At 40.0% G+C, this 10,643-nt stretch overlaps 1 pseudogene; it reads left to right on the top strand.

Annotated features, from left to right (window-relative positions):
- Positions 1-5,985: 5,985 nt before the first annotated feature.
- Positions 5,986-6,176, top strand: LOC132029213 (translation machinery-associated protein 7B-like; annotated as a pseudogene).
- The last annotated feature ends 4,467 nt before the right edge of the window (positions 6,177-10,643 follow it).

Genomic DNA, 10,643 nt, shown 5'->3' with positions numbered 1-10,643 from the left:
GTTGTTATCATGTTGTTCCTATTCCAAAATGCTAGTTATAAAGAATTTCCATTGGAAATACCTTTCCTAGACAACTTCTGCAGAGTGGCTGAATTGAATCAAATTTATTTATTTATTTATTTTGCCCTAATTAACAGTGTAACCTTGCATAGTTGGCTAAAACTCACTGAGTCTGGAGTTCTTCACTGTGAAATAGAGTGATAATACCAACTTCTTAGTATTTGGGGAAGGATTAAGTGAGCACTAACATGGCATATAAAAGAAATTAAATAAATGTTTGCTGCTTGAAGTGCTACAATCAAAGAATTTGTATTCTAGACCCCAAGAGGACAGGTAGAGAAGCAACCTCAGAATTCTGTAAAAAATGACAATGGAAGAGATAAGCCCAGGTAGAAGGGACATTAAGCATGCTAGCATGTTGTCGGCTTGGGCAACAACCAACCTATGCATGTCCATCAGTGATCAGCAATGTTGTTATAGGGCTCTGGAAGCCCCGTGATGGTCCAAACATCAAGCTTTTAGTAGCTGGCACCATGGCAGGTGAGAGGGAGGACTTCTAGGAGGAGAGACCAGGGCAGTAATGACTATGGAAGGATTCTAGTAATCTCTTGAGGAGGCTTAGCACAGTGGCTACTTCTAGCAGATAATGAAGTATTTTAATAATTTAATCATAGAGAAAAATCTTGCTAGTTAATACCAGCTCTGTGCAAAAACAGAGGAGATATAGGGACACTCAGTGGAATCAGAGAACACTTCCTGGAGGAGGAAATTAACCATAAAATAAAACTGTGGAAGTCATGAATGAATTGAAAGGACATCACCAAACTTTTCTCCCCCAAGTCTAACAAAAGGAATGAAAAAGTCAAAAGAAAAATCGTGAAGTTTTAACCAACAGTAACCAACTGAATAAAGGACTTGAGCTAGAACCACAAAGTCCAAAGCCTGATGGCTGACGATGGAAATAGAAGGCAGCAGAGACTTCAGGGGTAGGGGTGTTGTTCCTAACAGCTTCTCCAAGCTCTTGGAACCTACGGTGCTGAGTTGACCAAGACTCGAATATTCTCACTGTGTACCTAGGTCTTCAAAGAAGAGGATCCCTAAATTTCCTTTAAGTAAGAGAAAAGTAGAAATGGCTGCTGGAGAAAAAGGGGAGGAAACAAGAAACATGAACAACAGAGAGTCTCTCTTTGGCCAAAAAGTAGACATGGCAACTACATAAGGAATTAGAGATATTCCCAATGAGAGTGGGGCCACCCCTAATCCCACCCCATCTAGATGACATGAGTTCTGAGCAAGAGTATTCCACAGACATTTGGAAGAAGAGCAGAGTGGAGACATTCTTCTAAAAAGAAGAAAAGCAAAAGCTCCATCCCAGGAACATTTCCTGCTCTCTAACATTTACTGAGGGTGGAGAAAACTGGTGGGTGGAACAGGAGATACCCATTCATTGGTAAATCACAGCTCAGTGGGAAGACAGCAGCCCACACATCACCAGAGCAAACAAATGTCTGATCAGTACTAGGCAAACATGAGTCAGATGGAAAATACATTATGGCAGGCAAATTAATCTGCTTGAGGTTTTTCAGGTGAACAAGTTCTTTGGGAAGAGGGGTGAAGTGTACAAAAGACAAAAAGAAAAACAAAAAACAAAATACCATGATATGCAAAAATAAGGAGAAGGCCAACTAGACGAAAAGATTGAACAGAAGACCACTTTTAGCAATTGTGTTATGCTATCCAGAGCAATTTAGTAAGAATAAAAATTCAGGTTTGTTCCAGATGAAATAATAAACCAATTAACTAAAAAAAAAATAAATTAAAAAAGAGAGAGAGAGAGAGAGAGACAGAGACAACTTCCAGATCTAAGGACACAAGCCAAAACTGTTATTACTGAACTCAAACATAAATTACATTTTATAAATGAAAAGGGAAGCTCCAGACTAGGAGAAAACACTTGCAAATCACATATCTGAAAAGGACTTGTATCCAGAATATGTAAAGAATACTCAAAACTCAATAGTAAGAAAACAAACAGTTCAATTTTCTTTTGTTATGTTATGTTAGTCACCATACAATACTTCATTAGTTTTTGATGTAGTGTTCCATGATTCATTAATAGAACACCCAGTGCTTATTGGAATATGTGCTCTCCTTAATACCCATCACTAGACTGATCCTTCCATCCCCATCCCCCTCCCCTCTGAAACCCTCAATTTGTTTCCTGAGGTCCATAGCAACACCCACCATTTGCATTGACGTGGATGGAACTGGAGGGGATTTTGCTAAGTGAAATAAGTCAACCAAAAGACAATTATCATATGGTTTCACTCATATGTGGGACATAAGGAATTGCATGGAGGACATTAGGAGAAGAAAGGGAAAAATGAAGGGGTGGGAAAATCAGAGGGGGAGAGGAACCACGAGAGTCTATGGACTCTGGGAAACAAACTGCTCAATTTTAAATGAGCTACAGATTTACCCATAAAATGAAAACCTATGTGCACACAAAATCTACACATGAATGTTTATAGAAGCTTTATTTGTAATTGACCCAGACTGGAAAAACCCAGATGTCCCTCAGCTGGAGAGTAGATGTACCAAGTAGAAGAGCCATAAAATTCAGTAGTACTCATTAATAAAAAGGAACAAGTGACTGATACATGCAAGGTAAATCTCAAACGTATCAGGGCAAATGAAAAAGAGCCGAAGTCTGTATACTGTATGATTCCATTTCTATAACCTTCTGGAAAAAGCACTATAGAAATGGAAAGGAGATGATCGGTTTCCAGGGCCTGTGGAGGAGGGCGAAGCTAACTACCAAGAAGCAGGGGCACATACGGAGGGTTAGGGACGTTCTGTAACTTGATTGTGGTGAGAGTTACCTTACTGTTTGTCAGATGCAGAATTCTACTTTAAAAAGGGTACATTTACTGTATATACATTACACCTGAATGAGAAAATAGGAACAAATTTTAAAAATGAATAAATTAAGGGTCCTGGGGTGATGCAGTTAGCTAGGCATCCAACCCTTAATTTGGGCTCAGGTCAAGATCTTGCGGCAGTGATGGGATCGAGCCCCATGTCAGGCTCCACACTCAGTGCAGAGTCCGCTTCCCATTCTTTCTCCTTCCATCTCTGCCCCTCCCTGCTCGCAGCTCTCTCTCCCAAAGAAGTCAATAAAATCTACAAAGAAAAAAAAAAAAGTAAATAAATTAGGAACACCAAACAACAGTGAGGAGTCTGAAAATCATATTCGTGATGCGGAGAAAAGACCTGATAGAATCACAGACAACGCAGACCACTGAAGCTAAGAGAGTAATAAACTAGGAGAGGCTTTCGGTTTCCGGTTCTGCGCATGAGGAGCTCTCCATTTCCGGTTCTGCGCATGAGGAGCTCTCCATTTCCGGTTCTGCGCATGAGGAGCTTTCCGTTTCCGGTCCTGCGTGTGAGGAGCGTGGAAGTGGCCGCGCTATCCCAACAAGTGGAAAAACAACCAGGTGAAAAATTAACAGCTCCTCTTAACTGTTAGAAGAGAAGTGAGGTCACAGGGCAAACAGCTGCCCCCCAGACTGAAGAGACCATCCGGCAGATGCGGAGAATCCCAACTCCCCAGAGGAGAAACCACGGCAGGAACCAGGGCTGGGAGGGAAACCGGAGCTGTCATGATGAACTGCTGGAGGCTCAGTGTGGGCAAGTCAGTTCAGAATCCCAGGGGGACCCTGGCACTGGGTGGTCTTCATGTTTCTGTGACTTTTACCTCCAGGAGCTTGACCAGGTTCTCACAGCGAATGTAGACACAGATAGAGATGATATAAAGATATAGATATATTGTATGTATTGGAGAGAGAGAGCGAGCACAAGCAGGGGGAGCAACAGAGGGGGGGGGGCAGGGGGGAGAGAGAACCTCTCCAGCACATTCCGTGCTGAGCGGGGAGCCAGAACCGGGGCTCAGTCCCAGGACCCTGAGATCATGACCTGAGTCAAAGCCCAAAGTCAGACACTCACCCACCTGAGCCCCCAGGTGCCCCTCACAGTGAATATTGGCTAGGGGGGTGAGGGGATTCCCCCCCCCCCCCCATGCTTCTGGCAGGGAGAGAGAAAGGAACCATTTAAAAATATGCCAGAGCATCTGTTCTTATTCAAAAGATCTGCTCTCAGGAGGAGCTTGTTAACCAGAGCTTAACATGCTGGGGTTTTATCGGAGCTTACTTGAACTAGGGGAGGTGGACACCCCCAACTCCAGGCCACTAGAGCCATCTTGTGCCACCTAAGGAGCGGGCTGGAGAAATATTCGTGAGGTCCACGGTCCATAGGTACAGACTCACTAACAGACTGAGGACTCCGAGTACCTTCCCTCCCCCTACTCCTCATCACCACATTACTACAGGCCTCTTGCCAGTGGTTCCTTTTACCTGGTACATCATGTCTGGCTATCAAGACACAGTTGCTAGGCATACCAAAGGGCAAAATGTACAAACACAGTTTGAAGAGAGAGTGCAAGCATCAGAACCATATATGGCAGGGACGTTGGAATTGTTAGACTGGGAATTTAAAACAACTATGATTCATATGCTAAGGGATTTGATGGATAAAGCAGACAGCATACGGGAACAGAGGGGCATTGTACACAGAGAGATGAAAATCTTAAGAAGAAATGCTAGAGATTTTAAAAAAACAAAAACAAACAAACAAACAAAAACACTGCAATGGGTGCCTGGGTGGCTTAGTTGGTTAAGCATCTGCTTTCGTCTCCGGTCATGATATTAGGGTCCTGGGATTGACTCCTGTGTCAATCCTTGCTTAGCAAAGAGCCACCTTCTCCATCTGCCTGCCACTCCCCCTGCTTGTGCTCTCTCTCTTTCTCTCTCTGACATATAAATAAATAAAATCTTAAAAAAACCCAGCACTGAACAGAGATGAGAAATTCCTTTGATGAGTTTATTAACAGTCTGCATGTGGCTGAAGAAAGTGTCTCTGAGCTTGAGGATCTATCAATAGAAACTTCCAGAGCTGGAAAGAAAAAAAAAAAAAAAAGGCAAAAACCAAAAACAGAACCAACCAACCAACAACAACAACAACAACAACAACCCCAAAACAATGGACATCAACAAAAACCCAAAGATAGAAAAAAATATACAGCAGAATATGCTTGATGTGTGGGACAACTGCAAAGGTGTAACATAAATGTGATGAGAAAATCAGAAGATAAGAAAGAAAGGAATAGGATAAATATTTGATACAATAAAGACTGAGAATTTCTCCCAAATTAATATGACACACCAAACTACAGATCCAAGGAGCTCAAATAACACCAAGAAGAATAAATGCCCCCACAAAACCCCCAAATAAATAACAGAAAAACCCAAACTATACCAAAGCATACCTAATTCAAGCTACAAAAAAATGAAAGATTAAGAAAAAAAAAATCCAGAAAAATCAAAGATAAAGAAGCCAAAGGGAAAAGACACCTTACCTACAGAGGAACAAAAGTAAGAATTATAGGGGCGCCTGGGTGGCTCAGTGAGTTAAGCCGCTGCCTTCGGCTCAGGTCATGATCTCAGGGTCCTGGGATCAAGTCCCACATCGGGCTCTCTGCTCAGCAGGGAGCCTGCTTCCTCCTCTCTCTCTCTCTCTCTGCCTGCCTCTCTGCCTACTTGTGATCTGTCAATTAAATAAATAAAATCTTTAAAAAAAAAAAGTAAGAATTATATCTGATCTCTCAGAAACCATGCAAGCAAGAACAGTATGAAATGAAATATTTAAAGTGGTAGGAGGAAAACCCCTGCCAACTCACAGTTCTGTGTCCCTGCAATATTCTCTTTCAAAAGTCAAGGAGAAAGAAAGACTTCCTCAGACAAAAATTGAGGGAAATTTATTGTCCATACACCTGCTTTGAAGAACTGTTAAAGGAAGTTCTTTAAAGAAAAGCAGTGCAATTTAGGTCAGGCTTATGGTGGCAGGGTCTGGGGAAGGAGTGCAGGTGCCATGTCCAGCCATGGGGTTGTTGAGGAGCTCCTGCAGCAGCCCAAGAAACAGGCCAGGGAGAAGGACAAGGAGCATAAGACATTCAAGCAGAAGCAGAAGAGAAACAGAAGAAACCTGAGGAGCTAAAAGTGAAGGCCATGGGGAAAGACCTCCTGGCTGCAGGTGGAATTAAGAAATCTGGCAAAAAGTAAAGCATTCCTTGTGCCAAGGCAATGGTCTATAATTCCATGCCTGTTTAAACTTCTGGATTCTGTGTCATACTGTCTGTTGCTGCCTATACCTAGAATGAAGTGTTGTCTTAGATCCTGTTGTACATTTAAGAGTAAACTTTTATTAAAAAAGTCAATCTGTTATACTAAAAGAAGTAATAAGGGTCAAAAGCTCAGATCTACATAAAGAAAAACATCAGTGAAGGAAGAAGTAAAGGTGAAATAAAGATTATGCTTATGTATGCTTACATATAAGTGAATTGGATGACAGCTGTGATTTGAGGGACAGAATGGGAGAATTTGTAGCATTTTGGTATTATAAGGTCCTCACACTGCCCATGAAGCAGTATAGTGTTATTTGGAGTGGATTTGAATTAGCTGTAAATGTATATTACAAACTTCAGAGAAATCATTTTTTTTAAAGATTTTATTTATTTATTTGACAGAAATCACAAGTAGGCAGAGGCGCAAGCAGAGAGAGAGAGAGGAGGAAGCAGGCTCCCTGCGGAGCAGAGAGCCCTATGCAGGGCTCGATCCCTGGACCTTGGGATCATGACCTGAGCCGAAGGCAGAGGCTTTAACCCACTGAGCCACCCAGGCGCCCCAAGAGAAATCATTTTAAAAAGAAAAAAAAAAAAGTACAGTTAATATGCTGAGAGAGAAAATTGAATCATATAAAATGATCAATTCAAACCCTAAAAGGGCAGAAAAGGAGTGGAAGACAAGAATAGAAACAAAGAACAAGGACAACAAATAGAAAACAGTGAAAATATGGTAGATATTGATTGAACTCTGTCAGTCATTACTTTAAACCTCAATGGTCAGCATACCAATTAAAGAACCAAGACTGTAAGAGTGAATCAAAAAACAAGGCCCAAGCCCATATTCCCTACAAGGAATCTGCTTAAAATATGAAGATGCATATAGATTAGAAGTCAATGGATGGAGATAGGGCACTTGGGTGGCTCAGTGGGTTAAAGCCCACATCGGGCTCTCTGCTCAGCAGGGAGCCTGCTTCCCTCCTCTCTCTCTGTGCCTGCCTATCTGCCTACTTGTGATCTCAGTCAAATGAATAAAATCTTAAAAAAAAAAAAAAAGTCAATGGATGGAGAGAATTATACCATGCTAACACTAACAGAAGGAAAGCTGCAGTAGCAATATTAATTTCAGACAGAACAGGCTTCACAGCAAGGAAAGTTATCTCTTTTTTATGCAAAAAGAGACATTGCATAATGCTAAAAGGGCTTAATTCTCCAAGAAGATGTAATCTTAACATGTAGGGCACCCATCAAAATATGTCAGAGAAAATAATAGGAATTCAGGGAGAAATAGATGCATCCAATATTATAGTAGGAGACTACTGAGAGATGTTGCTGTATATCATCTGTCACCAGGAAATTGCAAATCAAGACTATGGTAAGATACCGCTAAACTCCTCTTAGAATGGCCAAAATTCAGGTCATGGACAGCACCAAATTCTGGTAAGGATTTGGAGCCACAGGAGCTTCTGTTCATTGCTGGTGGGAATGCAAGAGGGTACTGTCACTCTGGAAGATAGTTTGGAGGTTCTTACAAAGTTGAACTTACTCTTACATGGCATCCAGAAATCCCCAGTAATTTGCCCAAAGAATTTGAAAAGTTATGTTCACACAAAGACCTTGACAAGGATGTTTACAGTGACTTTATAATCATTGCCAACATTTGGAAGTAACCAAGATGTCCTTACGTAGGCGAATGGAGAAATAAAGTGGTACATCCATGCAATAGAATATATTTTTTAAAGATATTATTTATTTATTTGACAGACAGAGATCACAAGTAGGCAGAGAGGCAGGCAGAGAGAGAGGAAGGAAAGCAGGCTCCCTGCTGAGCAGAGAGCCCGATGTGGGGCTTGATCTCAGGACCCTGAGATCCTTACCTGAGCTGAAGGCAGAGGCTTTAATCCACAGAGCCACCCAGGTGCCCCATGCAATAGAATGTTAATCAACACAACAGTCAGATGACCTGTCAAGCCATGAAAATACATGGAGGAACTTTCAATTCCTGTTACTAAATGAAAGAGACCAATCTGATGAGGCTACATACTATTTGGTTCCAGCTATATTACTTTCTGGAAAAGGCAAAACCATAGAGAGAGTAAAACAAAAAACAAAACAAAACAAAACAAAAAAAACAAACAAATGATCAGTGGTTGTCAGGATGAATAGAGGGAGCACAGATTGTTAGGTCAGCGAAAGAACTCTGTGGTGGCTACATGCTTTTATGCATTTGATCAAACCTCTAGAATGTAGAACCCCCCCGATTTAAGCTATGGACTCTGGGTGATAATATGGTTTCATTAACTGTAAAAAATACATCACTCTGGAGGGATGTTGATCATGGGAGAGACTATATACGCCTATTTGGGGGAGAGTATATAGAAATTCTCCATACCTTCCTCTCAATTTTGCTGTGATCATAAAACTACTCTAAAGAATAAATTCCTTTAAAAATAAACAAATATATAAATGAATGAATGAATAAACTTTTAAAATAGGAGAGAAACTGATACATTAATATAGAAATGATTCAGCTAGATTGATATAGAAATGATTCATGTCTCACAAATGGAAAAAATATATAAACAAGATAGTATGTAATACAAGAAAATTTTCTCAAAATAAACAATAACTATATTTTTCAAAAAGCTCCAGAATTCTTAATACTGAGACCAAACCCAATTGAGTTATTGAGCTTTATAGGTAGATTTATTTCATGAACTTAAGCAAGGAGTGAAAAAATAGAAGTCTTTTTTTCAAGGCAAAAAAAAAAAAGTTAGCTGGCCTCAGATTTTTCTACAATATTCTGTGCCATAACAATAAAAGAATTACCCTAAAATGTTATGTATCACCAAGTTGCTATTATAATGTAAAGGTAATAAGGAGATGCTGTCAAGAATTGAAAGAATATACACTAGCCATTTTGGAAATTAAAAACAAAACAATTGCAGGAAAATCCTGTTTGAGTGGTATCCAGCTAAGAGGTTAAAAAAGGAAAACAGATTAGAATGGAGAAATGTATAAAGTGAATACAGAATCAATGTAAATTCATCAATAATTTTAAGAATTACAGGTACAGATCTAATTGTGATCATTATCCACATGAACATCATGATCTAAAGTAACAAAAATTTGTAAATGACAAGGAGAATCCTCACAGAAGTGCTAATAGGCTAAAAATTAAGGCATGAAGATTATTTTTTAAGTAACTCCTACTTTTGTTTCTTCCCATTAACCTCCATTTTTTACTTTAGAGCTATCCTTTTGGAATTAACACTTTTTATGAGAAAGAGGCATTTATTTCAACAAAAAGTGTCCCATTAATTAGTCCTTTTTCTTTCAAGTTCAACCTGAGCACAAAAAAATTAAACATGTTAATTTTAGCAAATCTAGAATCTAGAGAATGGTCCCAAGTTCACGTTCATGATGGTATTTCTGACTAGCTAGTGGTCCTTCCTGCTCTGAGTCCAGATAGAAAAATGCCTGTTGTAATAATTATGACAATAACAAGTAATCATAGCTAACATTTTGTGCATGTCAAACAAAATTCTAGGTGTTCTAATGTAAATTAGCCTCTATATTCTCACCCTGGTATTTCAGATGAGGAAACCGAGACATGGGTGTATCCACACACAAACACACAGAGGGGACCAGGAGTCATCAGAAAGCAGCCAGACTGGCTCCTGAGTCCTGCTCTTCAGCACGAAGCTGAGTGGCTTCCCTAGGATTCATGGTGGCCAATTCCAGAAGGAATTTTATTACACTTTCATTTTTGCATATGATTTTTCTGTATGGCTTGAATTCTTAATGATGACTTTGAATTTAAATTTAAAAGGAATATTTTTTCCTGGCCCCTGGGTGGCTCAGTTGGTTTAGTGTGGGACTCGATTTTGACTTAGGTCATGATCTCAGGGTGGTGAGAACGAGCCCTACATCCAGCTCCATGTTGAACATGGAGACAGCTGAAGACTCTCTCTCTCTTGCTCTGTCCAGCCACCCCCTCTCTGGGAAGGAAGGGAAGGGAAAGAAGGAAGGAAGGGAAGGAGGGAGGAAGAATATTTTTACTTTAATTTTTTTATAAAGAGTTGGAAGACAGTTTGATATAGGCAGGACATACACTGGGGGGTGGAAATTTAGATAGTTTTATTTCTCTGAATTTGCCTACATTTACAATTTTTATTTTTTAAAGGATTGTAGAAAATTGAGTAATTTAATTCAAAATGACACTTGCTCCCTCTTACGCAGACAAGCCAAATATGCTTTTTAACTTTTATATTGTCCATTTTTTTTTCCAAAATTCACTGCTTGGAAGAACACTCATTTCTTATTTTTCTCTAAGTGCTTTGGAATCAACCAGTAAGGGGGGTGCTACTTTTAAAGAGAGTGGAGTACAGATAATTACAGTGAAATA

This window comes from Mustela nigripes, chromosome 13 (genome assembly GCF_022355385.1).
Source record: "Mustela nigripes isolate SB6536 chromosome 13, MUSNIG.SB6536, whole genome shotgun sequence".
Classification (NCBI taxonomy): domain Eukaryota; kingdom Metazoa; phylum Chordata; class Mammalia; order Carnivora; family Mustelidae; genus Mustela; species Mustela nigripes.
The sequence above is the reverse complement of the archived record's forward strand: the minus strand, read 5'-3'. Positions and strand labels throughout refer to the sequence as shown.